This window comes from Larimichthys crocea, chromosome I, assembly GCF_000972845.2.
Source record: "Larimichthys crocea isolate SSNF chromosome I, L_crocea_2.0, whole genome shotgun sequence".
Lineage (NCBI taxonomy): Eukaryota > Metazoa > Chordata > Actinopteri > Sciaenidae > Larimichthys > Larimichthys crocea.
Window position 1 is genome coordinate 20,946,971 of NC_040011.1, and position 16,201 is coordinate 20,963,171.

Below are 16,201 nucleotides of genomic sequence, written 5' to 3' on the forward strand. Positions count from 1 at the left end.
AGAGTGGATATGAACCAATATTAGATTCTAATATGCCAACATTATCAGACTTAGACTTAGACAGACTTTATCTTGTCATTCAACTGCACGTTCACAATGTAAATATTGAGCAAGATTTCATTGTAAGGCTCTGAATAAAAAACAAAACAAAACAGAAGACTAAGTAGTAAAAAGTAAAAACTAGGGATGCACGGAAATTAACATTTTCGGCCGAAACCGAATAAAAATTAAATGGTTGGCCGAATACCGAAACCGAATATGAAATTCGGTTGTTAAATTTTTCACTATTTTTTTTTTTACTATTGCATAAATAGCCTTGAATAAATTTGTAGACATGTTTTTTCAAAGAAAGTAAATGTTTATTTAATATCCTTTAAATATTCCAATAGAATTTCCAGTTAGTATAATTATTATTTCATTTATACTGTTAGAAAGCACATGTTGCACCAAACTTTAGCTTTTTTAACCGCAGTTTTTCAGCGCCACCCGCGCGTTTCTTGCGCTTATCCATTTTAAACTCAGCGGCGGCCCGTCCCGCCACTCCGGCCCATGCCATGAGGTCCCGCCCACCCTGGTTTGTGTTGTGATTGACAGCACTGTCAGGGCTCTCTAAGCCTGTCAGCCCATGATTGATTGACAGTGACAAACATAGACCAATAATATGTGTCGATGCTGGCTACGCACTACTAGCCCTCTGTAGCCAATTGGCCGGCACAATTGGAGGGAACAAAAAAAAAAAACATAGCGGACCGGACCGGCCTACATTGGTTCAACGGCCCACCGGGACGATTCCCGGTATGCCAGATGGCCAGTCCACCCCTGAACACACCACTACATTTGTACATTATACGTAAACAAACCAGACGCAGTTACATGGCACTAATGACAATATATTGCAGAATAAAACTTTGACAATATCGTGGAGCTGAAAAAAATGAATCCTAATAATACCACGACCTCCTAAAGATGCTGTTATTAACATAATGAAGCTACGAATCCATCCAAGCTAGACGTTTTGTGCTTGAAATGTGGTTTTAAAAATATCACCCTGCTCCAGAAATCTTAGTTTACTGTATCTGTGCCATTTCATTGACTGCTCCTCTCCTCCATGTGTCCAGGACAAACCTAACACTAAACCAAACACAAGTGGTTTCTGACGAAAAGTGAAGAAAAAAAGGCAGTGATGAACATGATGTGTCCTGTAAATACATGAGGGTTAAAGTGTAGGTGTGATGAGGTTTTAAAAGCCCTTGAACGTTTTCTGGATGCCAAACTTTTAGGTTTCTTATTAATATGTTTGACATTTGAGCCTGTGATTTATTAAGTGAAGCCTGGTTCACCCACAAAGCTCGTTCCACATGTTGTCTAATTAGGCCTCTTGTCAGGACTGTGTGGATGTGCTCCTCAGTCTTATCAGGGTTCTTATGTTAAAAATCCAGTTTTAGACTGATATTGACAATGTGCTCAGATGATTTATGTTACAGAATTATTTTTGTGTTTGATCACATTATCACACAGCAAACCTGACGATGTATTCTAGCACAGGAATATTGCACACACTGCACAGAGATAATGGGGAACAAGGCCTTGATAGGAGGCTCAGCAGCTAATTTGCACTTTGCTTTGATTAAAGTATGATGCTATATACACAGGTCATTATATTGAACAGTAGAGGACCCGAACTGCAAACACCAACCACAGAAGAGAATACATTTATACAGTTTATTCAACTAAATTAATAGTGCAACTCAGGAGCAGGGTGACGGGATGAGATCTTAAAGGTAGGAGATCCAGAACAGTGCAAGGCTGGTGGTGGCAGCAAACTTCAGGAGCAGGTGTTTAGATAAGACTGAACTGGATGGATGACTGGCAGGATTTCCTGAAGCACAGGGAAAGTAAGGTTAAACAGGATTCAAAAAACAAATCTGGAAGTCTGGAAGGTGGAATCAGTCCTCTATATAGAATGACTGGATGATGAGCAGCAGGTGGTGAGCTGACAGTCAGGTGAGAGGGAGACTGGAGGTCACATCCAGCAACACACAAAACAGAGACAGACATGTCAGACAAGCAGAAGGTGGAGTTTGGTAACTTACATTTTAGAACTAGTACAAGTAAGAACTAACTACATACCACTACAGGCTACAACCTGCAGGCTGCCTACACCTGCAGGTTGTAGCCTTTCAAAGCTGCTTGCCACAGTCTGCAGGTGGAGGTTGGCTGCAGGCTGTTGGCAAAGTTTGGTAGGTGGATGGTCAGTCTAAAACTCCTTTACACAGTCTGCAGGCCATCTCATCCTGCAGACTGTGGCAAGAAGCTTTGACTGACCCTCCATCTACCAGTTGCTTGCCATAGTCTAGAGGTGGAGGCACCCTGAAGGCACCAGACAGAGAGGGGTAGATGGAGTGCCAGTCAAAGCTACAGTCTGCAGGTGCCAGTCAAAGCTACAGTCTGCAGGTGGAGGTGGCCTGCAGGCTGTTTGCAAATGCTGGCAGGTGGAGGGTCAGGGTACAGCTGCTTGCCATACTCTACAAGTGGAGGCACCCTGAAGGCTGGAGACAGAGAGTGCTTCCACAGTCTGCAGGTGGAGGTGGCCTGCAGGCTGTTGGCACAGGCTGGCAGGTGGAGTGTCAGTCAAAGATGCTTGCCAGAGTCTGCAGGTGGAGGCAGCAAGCAGGCTGGCAGGTGGAGGGTCAGGCTCGAGCTGCTTGCCACAGTCTGTAGGTGGAGGTGGACTGAAGGCTGGAGGCAGAGGCTGGTTGGTGGAGGGTCAGTCTAAAGCTGCTATCCACAGTATGCAGGTGGATGTGGACAGAAGGGTGGTAGAAGAGCCTTACAGGTGCTGTGTCAGGGTACAGCTGCTTCCCACAGGCAGCTGGTGGCAAAGGCAGGTAGGTGGAGGGTCAGGGTACAGCTGTTTGCCACAGTCTGCAGGTGGAGGTGGACTGTAGGCTGGTGGAAGAGGCTGGCAGGTGGAGGGTTAGGGTCGAGCTGCATGCCAGAGTCTGCAGGTGGAGGCAGCCTGAAGACTGGTGGCAAAGGCTGGTAGGTTGATGGTCAGTCTAAAGCTACTTTCCACAGTCTGCAGGTGGAGGTAGGCTGCAGGCTGGTGGAACAGGCTGGCAGGTGGAGGGTCAGGGTACAGATGCTTGCCACAGGCAGCAGGTGGAGGCGGCCTGCGGGTAGGTGGAGGGTCAGTCAAAGCTGCTTGGCAGAGTCCACAGGTGGAGGTGGCCTGAAGAGTGGTGGCAGAGGCTGGTATTTGGAGGGTCAGGGTCGAGCTGCATGCCAGAGTCTGTAGGTGGAGGCGGGCTGCATGCTGTTGGCAGAGGCTGGTTGATGGAGGGTCAGGCTACAGCCTGCTGCCAGAATGTAAAGGTGGAGGTGGCCTGCATGACATTGGCAAAAGCTGGCAGGCAGAGCCTTGTGGTACAGGTGGCAGGTAGGTGGAGGGTCAGTCAAAGCTGCTTGCCAGAGGCAGTAGGTGGAGGCATGCTTCAGGCTGGTGGAAGAGGCTGGCAGGTGGAGGGTCAGTCTAAAGCTACTTTCCACAGTCTGCAGGTGGAGGCGGGCTGCAGGCTGGTGGAATAGGCTGGCAGGTGGAGGGTCAGGGTACAGATGTTTGCCACAGGCAGCAGGTGGAGGCGGCCTGAAGAGTGGTGGCAGAGGCTGGTATTTGGAGGGTCAGGGTCGAGCTGCATGCCAGAGTCTGCAGGTGGAGGCAGCAAGCAGGCAGGTAGGTGGAGGGTCACTCAAAGCTTCTAGCCACAGTCTGCAGGTGGAGGTGGGCTGCAGGCTGTTGGCAAAGGCAGGTTGGTGGAGTTTCAGGGTACAGCTGCTTGCCACAGTCAGCAGGTGGAGGCGGCCTGAAGAGTGGTGGCAGAGGCAGGTATTTGGAGGGTCAGGGTCGAGCTGCATGCCACAGTCTGCAGGTAGAGGCGGGCTGCATGCTGTTGGCAGAGGCTAGTAGATGGAGGGTCAGGCTACAGCCTGCTGCCAGAATGTAAAGGTGGAGGAGCCTGCAGGTCACTGGCAAAAGCTGGCAGGCAGAGCCTTGTGGTACAGGTGGTATTCAGAATTTGACGGTGGAGGAAGCTTCAAAGATTTAGGCTGTAGCTGGTTAGTGGAGTGCCAGGAGTCAGCTGCTTGCCAGAATCTGCAGGTGGAGGACCTCCAGCTTGTTCTTAGAGGCTCATAGATGATTTTCTGCTGTACTTTTCTGCCAATATATGCAGGTGGAGTTGGCCTGCAGGTCATTGACAGAGGTTGGCAAGTACAGGCTTGTGCTACAGGTGGTGGTCAGAGTCTGCAGGTGGAGGAGACCTGCATTGTGTTGGCTGGTGGGTGGAGGGTCAGGCTACAGCTTGTGGCCAGAATAGGGAAGTGGAGGTGGACTGCAAGTCGTTGGCAGAGATAGACAGTGGGTGGTGTTTGAATTTGAAGCTGGAGGAGGCTTACAGGTTGTAGGTTGAAGCTGGTTGGTGGAGTGCCAGGAGTCAGCTGTTTTCCAGAGTCTGCAGGTGGAGAAGCTCTATAGCTTGTTGGAGGTTGGTAGTCAGAGGCTTGTGTTACAGGTGGTGGTCAGAGTCTGCAGGTGGAGGAGGCTTGCAGGCAAAGTTAAAGGAGGCTTCAGGTGAATGCTGTTGTCTTTTGGTTGTCTTTTGTTAGTTTGAGTCTTAAGGTGGATGATAGGTTTGTTGGTTGATGAGGTAGGAGATTGTAGGTGGAGGATGGAATGGAGCATCCAATTCCTACTTCCTGGCTCTCTTCTGTTTTGGCTTGCCAGGCTTTGGTTCACCAGAAATGTCCACATCATAATGAGGAGGATGGACTCCGACCCCAAAACGCTGGTGGATAGTCACCAGTCCATCTTTACTGACTGATTTTGTGAAGCTAGGACGACCCAGTCGCTCCCACAGCTCGGTTTTGATCCGACGTCCCAGCTCTAAAGTGTATGGACGCGGGTGTCCATTCTTGTACATGTGAGGAGCAGAGAAACAGAAATGAAACAATTATGATCTATTTCATGGAAAATGTCACGTGTTGCGTTGAAAAGAGATTTTGTCTAAATCATACCTCAACAAATCATGTTGGCAACTTGGGACCAAGTCCAACGAGCTGGTAGAAACAGTGGAAGCTTGACTCAGCAGCTCTGGATGCCCAGGAGAAGGCTGGGAAGGACGGGCTACAGAGGTCCGCTTCCTCTTCTGGGGCAGGCTAGTAGGTGTGGTGGTGCTTTGGAGAATTAAGAAAGAGGATGTCAGGCTCCATTTCAGTAAATTTACTTACTAAACAAATTGAAATTGAAAAGTGAAGATTTCACAGAGCAAAGTTTTAAATTTGACAGAGATTAGATGAAAATGCACTGCTTATTACACTCATGTAAATGTAAATGACTGCTATATACAGTGCAATCTGCCTGTACCATGTCTCAAAACACTCAGTGTTGAAAATAGATTCTGTCATGATTTCTACATTTTGTCAAGCAGTCTAATTCTCTCTTCTGAAGAATGACATTTTGAACAATTTGGGACATAAACCATTGAAAAATAAATATATTAAAAATGAAACCCAGATTTTTAACCTGGTTGTCCCTGCAGCATGGACACTGCCTGTGAGCTGCAGAATAATGTCAATTTCACATTTCCTGCAAAAAATGAACTTCTCTTACATTTGAGCAAAATAAATGTCTGAGCCCCTCAGACACGATCAGCGTTTGTTTATTTAAATGTGTGACATAAATGATTTATTAGATAGTATAGTTTCGGCTAAGACTGCATACTAAAACTGGTCAATTTTATGATTTTGGACTATTTTGCCTCCATAAAATGTATTTTTTCAGAAAAGAGTAAAGATGATGCTAAAAACACACTAAGTTGTTACAAGAAAATAAATGTATGTAAATATTTTGTTTATTTGTGTCTGTAGATTTCTCCTGAATTTACCAAAAAAGCTCATTTATATAATTTAACATAAAATGTCAGGAAGAATACCAAAAATAATTATCTTAATGTATCTAATCAACTGGGGAAGTTTGATGGTGATATGGATTTATTCATATTTTTGACCCTCTTCACCTGCAGTCTTGTTAAATATATGTCATTTTACAATACACGAGGGGTTTGTTCATATTTAATTTCTAATTTTTTCTTTTTCTGCTGACAGTATTTTCTGGTTTATTCAGAGATAAAAAGAGATATACAAAATCCCCTCTGAAAACCTTTGACTTGATATGATATGTCAACATGATTTTTATCCAGCGTTCACATTAATGTTCTGGAGATGTATGGAAATTAACACATTTCTAATTAGATAATACTTCGTTTGCACATTTAAATCTTAATATTTGTCATAAAGTCATCATTTCATGCGCATGTTTGGCCTGTTTTCAAATGAATAGATCCGGTACAGTCCGTTAAAATCGATATAAAACATTTAAAAAAGTAATCAAATCTCACATTTTCCATTATGCAAGTTTCTGGGTCGGCTTCTTCACTCTGTGTGCTTTTAATCGTCGAGTGGATGTAAAAAATCCGCAGTTGAAGGGTTAATTTTCGGTTAATATTCGGTGAAACAGGAGACAAACATTTTCGTGACCGTTCGGTTTTGTTTATGTTCAAGTTATGATCTTTCCCTAGTTATGATCTATTAAAACGATGCACCTGGAGACAAAACATAGCAACCATAGAATGTTTGAATAATAATATATTGTCTATTTTGTTCTAAAATGTGTCTGTCTTGAATGTCTGTAATAATTACTTAGACTTTTATTTTAACGTGTATCTGAATGATCATGGAAAATTAAAAAAATATGTAATAATATTATTATTATTATTATTATTATTATTAATAATAATAGTGTAAAACTATTAGTATGTGTTACTGTGAATTTGCTACAAATATAAGCCAATAATTTACTGTAAAAGTACAATAACATGTGTCACAGTAAAGCAGAACTCTCTAGTTTTGAGATATAGTTTTATATATTTTTATTCCAGTTGAACCTTTGCTCTCATCAGATGCAATAAGAATAACAAACAGCAACAGTTGTGTAAATGATGTGAAAAGTCTAGTTTTAAACTGATATTAACAGTGTTCTCAGATGATGTATATTAAATAATTATTATCACACAGAAAACCTGAGGATATATTCTGGCACAGGAATACTGCAGACACTGCACAGACGAGGAACAAGGCCTTAATAGGAGGCCCAGCAGCTAATTTCCACTTTGCTTTGCTTAAATGAATACACTAAAACGATAAATAGTAAATGGACTGTACTTATATTGCACCTTTCTAGTCATCTGACCACTGAAACTGCTTTTACATATATCATTCACCCATTCACACACATCCATTGACTGATGGCATTGGCTGCCAAGCAAAGTGCCAACTGCTCATCAGTTTTAGGAGCTAATCATTCATGACTTGAATTTAATTTAATTTAATTTAGTAGTAGGTGAGTTTTGGACTACAACCTTCTGACAATTTGTCCAGGTGGAGGTGGCTTGTAGGTTCTTGACAGAAGCTGGTAGGTGTGGTTATCTGCAGGTTGTTGGCTGACACTAGTGGCTACTGCTGGTGGCTATTGCCAGAGTCTGAAGGTGGAGGCGGCCTCCAGGTTGTAGAATGAGGCTCGTAGGTGGAGGTGGAGAGTCTGCAGGTGGAGGCAGGCTGCAGGCTGTTGGCAAAGTTCGATAGGTGGAGGGTCAGGCTCGCGCTGCTTGCCACAGTCTGTAGGTGGAGGTGGACTGAAAGCTGGAGGCAGAGGCTGGCAGGTGGAGGATCAGTCAAAGATGCTTGCCAGAGTCTGCAGGTGGAGGTGGACTGAAGGCTGGTGGAAGAGCCTTACAGGTGCTGTGTCAGGGTACAGCTGCTTGCCACAGGCAGCTGGTGGCACAGGCAGGTAGGTGGAGGGTCAGTCAAAACTGCTTGGCAGAGTCTACAGGTGGAGATGGCCTGAAGGCTGGAGGCAGAGGCTGGTAGGTGGAGTGTCAGGGTACAGCTCCTTGCCGGAGACTGCAGGTGGAGATGGCCTGAAGGCTGGAGGCAGAGGCTGGTAGGTGGAGTGTCAGGGTACAGCTCCTTGCCGGAGACTGCAGGTGGAGGTGGCCTGCAGGCTGTGGAAAGGAGTTTTAGACTGACCATCCACCCATCCAACTTTGCCAACAGCCTGCAGCCTGCATTTTAGTACATTCCAAATACACAGATCATCGACCACCGGTACACACAGAACATAGCACCCATTAGAGACATAGAAAATTCATTACAAATACTCACAGTGGAGCTTCGCATCTGGTCCTGGGTTCATTTTCACTCAGCACAAAGAACACAGTATACATAATCACATGCACCAGTTGTAATAAACACTACATAGGGGAAACTAAACATCACATACACACCCGTCTCAAACAGCACATATAACATCAGGGAGGGAAAACTCAGCACCCTCCTGATTCAACACTTTCAACAGCACCCAGTCAATAACCTGATCATTTCAGCATTGGAGGCCAATGACCGCTGGACCACCGGGCAGAGGAAGAGAGCCGAAAAAATCTGGATTTTCAAACTTGGTACCAAGGCCCCCAGGAGCCTGAATGAAAAAGAAAATTTTTAGTCCTTTTATCTTGGACGGAGCGGTCCAGGTTTTGAACCTGGGCCCCTCAGACTCGGGAGCGCGGGGCTTACCTCTGGGCCAGGGGGGACAAATTCAAGTTGCTGAAATTAAATAAATAAACAAATAAATAACACAAGGAAAAAGGAAAATACAAATTTTTATAAACAAGCATGATACCATTGAATTTTAAAACAAGCACCTATGATTTTATTGCATGAATTGTACTTGGTCCTGGCAGATAACTTATTTAATATATTTATGTTTCTATATATTTATGTCTTAAACTCTATCCAAATGGTTGGGGCCCTTGGCTCCGCGCTCCCGATGCTCCTTGCCCGGGATGATCGGCTCTCTTCCTTTGCCCGGGCTTCGAACCCAGATCCTCCGGGATGGGGAACAGGAGCAGTTCCTTCTCGCCAAACCTCTGCCTGGCTATAACAGTCAGTGAGGCACCCCTGGGCCCAATCTCCTAAAAAAAATTCTTTCTCCAATTCAAGTAAATAACATATACCTGTTTCTATAAAATATACTACAGTGGATCAACAGGCCAGTGCAGTATAGCATATCCCTGATCCCTAACCCAACCCCAACCCTAACCCTAACCCTAAACCCTAACCCTAACCCATTTTTCCCAACTACGCCCCCTAGCGTCCCAGAGGCCTGGGCTTCAGATATATCATAGACACTGGTGACAGCTCTCAGACGACGCCGGAAGGTAAGAATCCAACCACACAATGATTAACATGGCACCCCACAGAGAAAAGGCCCTACCTTTGAGTGGCAGACTGCCCAGTACACAGCTATTACACAGACAGAAACACACACACACACACACCACATCCATAGCACTCATGTTCGCTAGCACTCAACCAACCCTTTATTCAAACATAATAGGAAACACACCTCTGACCATAAGTCAACCACCGGACACAGAAACCAGGAACATGAGCAAACAGTATTTCAAATTAATACAAGGATTACACCACAAACACATTATCAACCACGCCATATCTTCTGGCACGTTCCCGCCTGGGATGGTTAGGCAGGTTAACCGCCTCACTGACTTCATCAAACCGGCCGGACCTACAGAAAGCACAAGAAAGAAGGTTCAGGACAACACCACACAATGGATGCTAAATAACATGCATATATTACAACAACATTATGAGGACATTATACTCACACTCAACAGTCTCTCTTTTAATGACACAGCCTTACAGATAGCTACAGGATGGGCCAGAAAGAGGTATGGGACACGACTACGCTCAGAAACATTACAAACAGTTGAACACATCATATACAGACACCAATACACCCACACCTCCACCACTACCACCACCACCTCCAAAACCACACCCATACCTACCAAACTACCACTACCATCCAAGACCAGGCAGGGGTTGGGCAACTCCCTCTCCCCCATCCCGGAATTATCCAATGAGGATGAGTTCCCTCCCTTACCAGCACCACACAGATCAACTGTCCTGTCACTAGGTCCATGAACCACACTAGCAGAGCACATCAGGAACTACAACAGACAACACCAGACCAAGAGTCCCCCCCCTGGACGCCTGTTCCAATACAACCACGAACACCTAGTCCAACTCCATTCACCACACAAACATACACACATCCCATCTATAGCACTGACAAACCACAAAGAGCCCCCAGACCTCAGACTCGAACCGGACCCATTATTCCCCGCCTTCAAACTTTCTCCTCACCACAACTCTCCACACCAGCACAGGGATCCCTCTCGAACCTCCACCCAACTTCATCCACATACAAGGGATCTAAGGAGACTCCCCCAGGACCACAGACCTCAACTCCCCAACCCCCCAGGACGAAAACAATAAAGACAGACCAGCCAGACCTCTCCCCAATCCCCCCGACCAGGACTAGAACCACCAAAACCCATTCACCACTCCTTCCGACCCCACCATTATTCAGGACACCACAGAAGCAGAAAATCACAACCCAGGCCCAGATTCACCAACCCCCCGGTCCACAGGATAACACCTCAGATTTACAATCCATTTCACTCACCACACACAGCAACTCAAACGTATCAATCATCATTACTGACACCATTTCACCCTTCTGTTCCACTCCTGCAGGTGGCGCTGACTCCGGAGCTGGCATGACCCCGCAGCAAGCCCGGTTACACCAAAAAGAGGAGGGTAACATCATGATGAAAGGGCCAATCAAAGCTAAAACAGCAAGCATGAAACCCCATTCTGAACCCTTACCTCATTACAACTCAGAGGGCTCTGCACCGGGTCGTGCCGGACCGGACTCCAGCCCACCTGCAGGGACACAACACAACACCTCCGAACTGCCACTGGACTCTCCACCCCGCCAACGCACCCTCACACCCACTCTCCCAGGTAAATTCAAACCGACATACCACCTCAGCAGACCCAGCCGGAAACTACAGGACTGGACTTTCAGGGGCCGGAAGCCGGTCCTGGTCCTGGGGGACTCTAACATTAATCGCATCCCACCACACAAACCCACAAAGCAATTAGACGTTACCCCGAGCTAACCTTTACCATTTTCTGAAAATATGTGAAAAGACAGCCCCACACACAACAACGAAAATAGTCATTTTTTCCATAGGTATCAACACAACCGGACCAGGATGCGAAGCTCACCTCCGGCAAACAGTACGAGCACTCTATAAACAAGCAACGTCACATTCCCAAATGCAGACATATATTTTCCATCATGAACTATTCACCCCACCTCACACCCCACACACAGAACAACCTCAAATAATCAACCAACACCATAGCCAACAACTTACCATTCCTGACAGGATTCACATGATACATTCACTACACGAGCAGACAATATCCACTGGAAAGCAGACACAGCCAAAAAACATCTTTGAGAACTGGTGTCAGCAACTAAATTTTATAATACGCAATAAAAAACCGGATACAGGACTCACACACAACAGACACCACCTGGGTTGGAGCTCTACATCCACATCCTAAAACCTCTCCCAACTATTCACACCAACCCAGCACAACAAACTTTTGGAAAAAGGACTCACTTTCATCCCTACCCACCCAGTCTCGACCAGGAGGAACTTCACAGGGACCTACACCAATACCTAGACGTCTGAAACTAACGGAATACTTTCATAACAAACCCAGCCCTAACCCCAAACCTTTCCACCCACCTGTCAAATTGGGAACCAACCACCCAGCAATCCAGCTCTTCAATCCGGAACCACCTCCCTAAAACAACAGAAAGGCCTACGCATATCGGCCTCGACAGATGACAAGACAATCTGTCGGAGGCCGAACGAAAGGGCCTTACATACTAAAAAACAATCCAAATATCATAATAAAAACCAGCGGACAAAGGCTCCAAAATCGTAATTATGGACAGGCAATAATATCTGATAGAGGCTAACCGGCAACCTGTCCAACAATACACACTACCGACCCATAGAAACCAGCATTCAGATGCAAACACAGCATAAAATCCGTGAGATCATCAGTCCCTTTACCAAAAAAAAATTCATCACTGCAAAACAAAAAGACTACCTATTTGCCCGGACGATCACACGACCACGACATTTCTATCTACTACCACAAATTCACAAAAGACCCACAAAGCTGGACCATTCCCTGTGAGGTTCCTCCTGGTCGACCAATAGTCTCCGATTGCAATAGCGCCACTACAGGATCACAGCAATACATAGAACACTTTCTCGACCCTATCCCCAAAAACACCCCAGGTTATATAAAAGACACCTATCACTTCCTAGAACTATCGGCCCATGGCTGTCCCCATCATTCATACTTATTCACCATCGATATAGGCAGTCTTTACACTAACATCACTACAACAGCAGGCATCAAAGCAGTCACCTTCCACCCTCCATAATATCCGGACATTAACGACCGGATCCAGAACTCATCCAACTTCTTACCATCTGTTTAAACATATGATTTATTTTTACAACCACAACTACCTTCCGGTACATGGGACAGCCATGGGTCAGAGGTTCGCCCCTATGCCAACATTTACATGAGTGAGTGGAGCGAGAGGCACTGGCCAAGTGCACACACAACCATCATTACCTCCGGTTTTAGATGACATCTTTGGTATCTGAACCCACCATATAAATGACGTTCACTCCTTCATCCACACACTCAACAATCACCATCCACAATAAAAGTTAAACACACCATACATCAAGACACAATCCAATTTTCTGGACACAACAATTTTTTTTTCAGCCTTCCACCCCATCTCACCATAAGCTACTCACCAAAAGTCTACTCAAGGTCACCGACCAACATGCCACTACTCCATAAAAGCAGCTATCATCCCAAACACACCTTCCGGGCATCATTAAATCACAATTAATCCGTTCCATCGCATATCATCACAAACAGTCAGACTTCAACCAGGCACTATCCCTTCTATTTCAAGCACTCCGCACCAGAGCTACTCCAAGCGATTTTTACGTTCAATCAAAAACCAAACCTTGGCCCGCCCTCGCTCCCACTCACTCCCTCACCCGCACGAGCTCCAGCCCAGGGTCTCACTCCATACCACAGGAACAGGGCCTGGTCCCTAACCCCCACCTCTACCCTAACCAGGGTCTATATCCCACCCCCAACCCTAACCTAGACCCCAACCCTCTTCCCAATCCTAACCCCTCCCCTCATCCTCATCCTAACCCTAACCCCAACCCCTCCCTTCATCCTAACCCTAACCCCAACCTCTCTCCTCATCCTAACCCTAACCCCTATCTCTCCCCCAGTCCTAACCCCAACCTCTCTCCGTACCCTTCCCCTAACCCCCCCCAACCCTAACCTCCCCCCCAACCCTAATCCTAACCCTAACCCCTCTATCCCCTACCCTAACCAGGGTTTGCACCCCAACCCCCACCCGTACCCCTTTCCCATGGACCAGACCCTGTTCCAACCAACACCACCATCTCACAACACATTTTTCCATTTTATCTCCCCCTTCTCACACAAAACTACAGGACTACACCACATCATTAAGCAGATTTTACTCATCTACAAGTCCAGCACCCAGCCTTCCATAACTCCAAAACCATTTCAGCTACCGTAGAAATAAGAACCTACAGGACATTTTAGTACATTCCAAATCACAGATCATCGACCACCGGTACACACAGAACATAGCACCCATTACAGACATGAAAATTCATTACAAATACTCACAGTGGAGCTTCGCCATCGTCCTGGGTTCATTTTCACTCAGCCACAAAGAACACAGTATACATAATCACATGCACCAGTTGTAATAAACACTACCTAGGGGAAACTAAACATCACATACACCCCCGTCTAAACAGCACATTATAACATCAGGGAGGGAAAACTCAGCACCCTCCTGGTTCAACACTTTCAACAGCACCCAGTCAATAACCTGATCATTTCAGCATTGGGCCAATGACCGCTGGACCACCGGCAGAGGAAGAGAGCCGAAAAAATCTGGATTTTTAAAACTTGATACCAAGCCCCCCAGGGGCTGAATGAAAAAGAAATTTTTTGTCCTTTTTCTTGGACGAGCGGTCCGGGTTTTGAACCCAGGCCCCTCAGACTCGGAGGCGCGGGGCTTGCCACTGGGCCAGGGGGGACACATTCAATTTGCCGAAATTAAACAAATAAATAACACAATGAATAAGGGGGAAAAAACAACCCCCCCGCCACCCCCGTGGGATGGCCCCCCCTACTTTTATCCACCATTTTAGATCATCTTGTTGTCCACCATTTTGTGTTTATTTATTCATGCCACACAAGGACCATCTATGTATTTATTTATTTATTTATCTATTATTCATATATTTATTAAAACCTATTTATTATATTGTTTTATGATTGCGGATTTTTTGCATGTCTTATTATTTAATTTTTTATCTCTTTGTGTGTCAACAAATTTTATAAACTAGCATGCCACCATTGAATTTTAAAACAAGCACTTATGATTTTACTGCATGAATTGTACTTGGTCCTGGCAGATAACTTATTTAATATATTTATGTTTCTATATATTTATGTCTTAAACTCTATCCAAATGGTTGGGGCCCTTGGCTCCGCGCTCCCGATGCTCCTTGCCCGGGATGATCGGCTCTCTTCCTTTGCCCGGGTTTCGAACTCGGATCCTCCGGGATGGGGAACAGGAGCAGTTCCATCTCGCCAAACCTCTGCCTGGCTACAACAGTCAGTGAGGCACCCCTGGGCCCAATCTCCAAAAAATATATATTTTTTTTTTTTTTTCTCTCTCTAATTCAAATAAATAACATATACCTGTCTCTATAAAATATACTACAGTGGATCAACAGGCCAGTGCACTCTAGCATATCCCTGATCCCTAACCCTAACCCAACCCCAACCCTAACCCTAAAACTAACTCTAAACCTAGCTCGGCGGGGGAGCTACCAGGAGAATCCGTTCCAATTGACTTGCGCTCACCTCGGCCAGACCTTTCCGTAGACACCTGGATTGTGTCTCTCCGACCAAGGGGGAGCCCAACCCTAACCCTAACCCTAACCCTAAAACTAACTCTAAACCTAGCTCGGCGGGGGAGCTACCAGGAGAATCCGTTCCAATTGTCATTTTTAACATGTTTATTTAGACACAGGAGCAGCTAGCGCTTACATGCTAGCAATTAACATTAGCATGTTAGCATTAACATGTTAACATTAGCATGTTAACATTAGCATGTTAGCATTAGCATGTTAACATTGATGCGCTAGCAGTTACCATTAGCATGTTAGCATTAGCATGTTAACATTAGCATGTTAACATTAGCATGTTAACAATGATGCGCTAGCAGTTAACATTAGCATGTTAGCATTAGCATGTTAACACGGATGCACTAGCAGTTAACATTAGCATGTTAGCATTAGCATGTTAACATTAGCATGTTAGCATAAGCATGTCAACACTGATGCGCTAGCAGTTATCATTAGCATGTTAGCATGTTAGCATTAGCATGTTAACACTGATGTGCTAGCAGTTAACATTAGCATGTTACCATTAGCATGTTAACATTAGCATGTTAACGCTGATGCGCTAGCACTTAGCATTAGCATGTTAACGTTAGCATGTTACTAAACAACATGTATTTAATTCCTAGTGGCTAATGTTAATTAGCACAAATTTTAGCATTGGTCGCTAATGTTTGCAAATAGCATGTCTTTACAGCTTGCGCTAACGCTCTGCTGTCTCTGTCTGCCATTTTACACAGACAGGTTCAAATTAAGTGCCAAGAACTACTAAAATGGCCGCCGCTCAGGTTCTGCTGGCCCCTCCCCCTTCTCCTCCTTCACGCAGGCTGAGGTTGCCAAGCAACGAGGACCAACTGTAATCAGTGGAGGAGTTACTGCACCTGTTAGAATGTCACTTAGAGACTGAGAGAAAATGCTGAGAACTCCTCTCAAACAGGAAGGATTTCTGACCAAAACAGTATTTCCAATCATTGAACCGACATAACTGGGGGCATCGCGTGCCTTTCCTGATCGTTTTACATATTCGTTTTGTGTTGATAAATGAAGAAATGTGCCCTCAGGAGCAAGAGAGAGAAAGG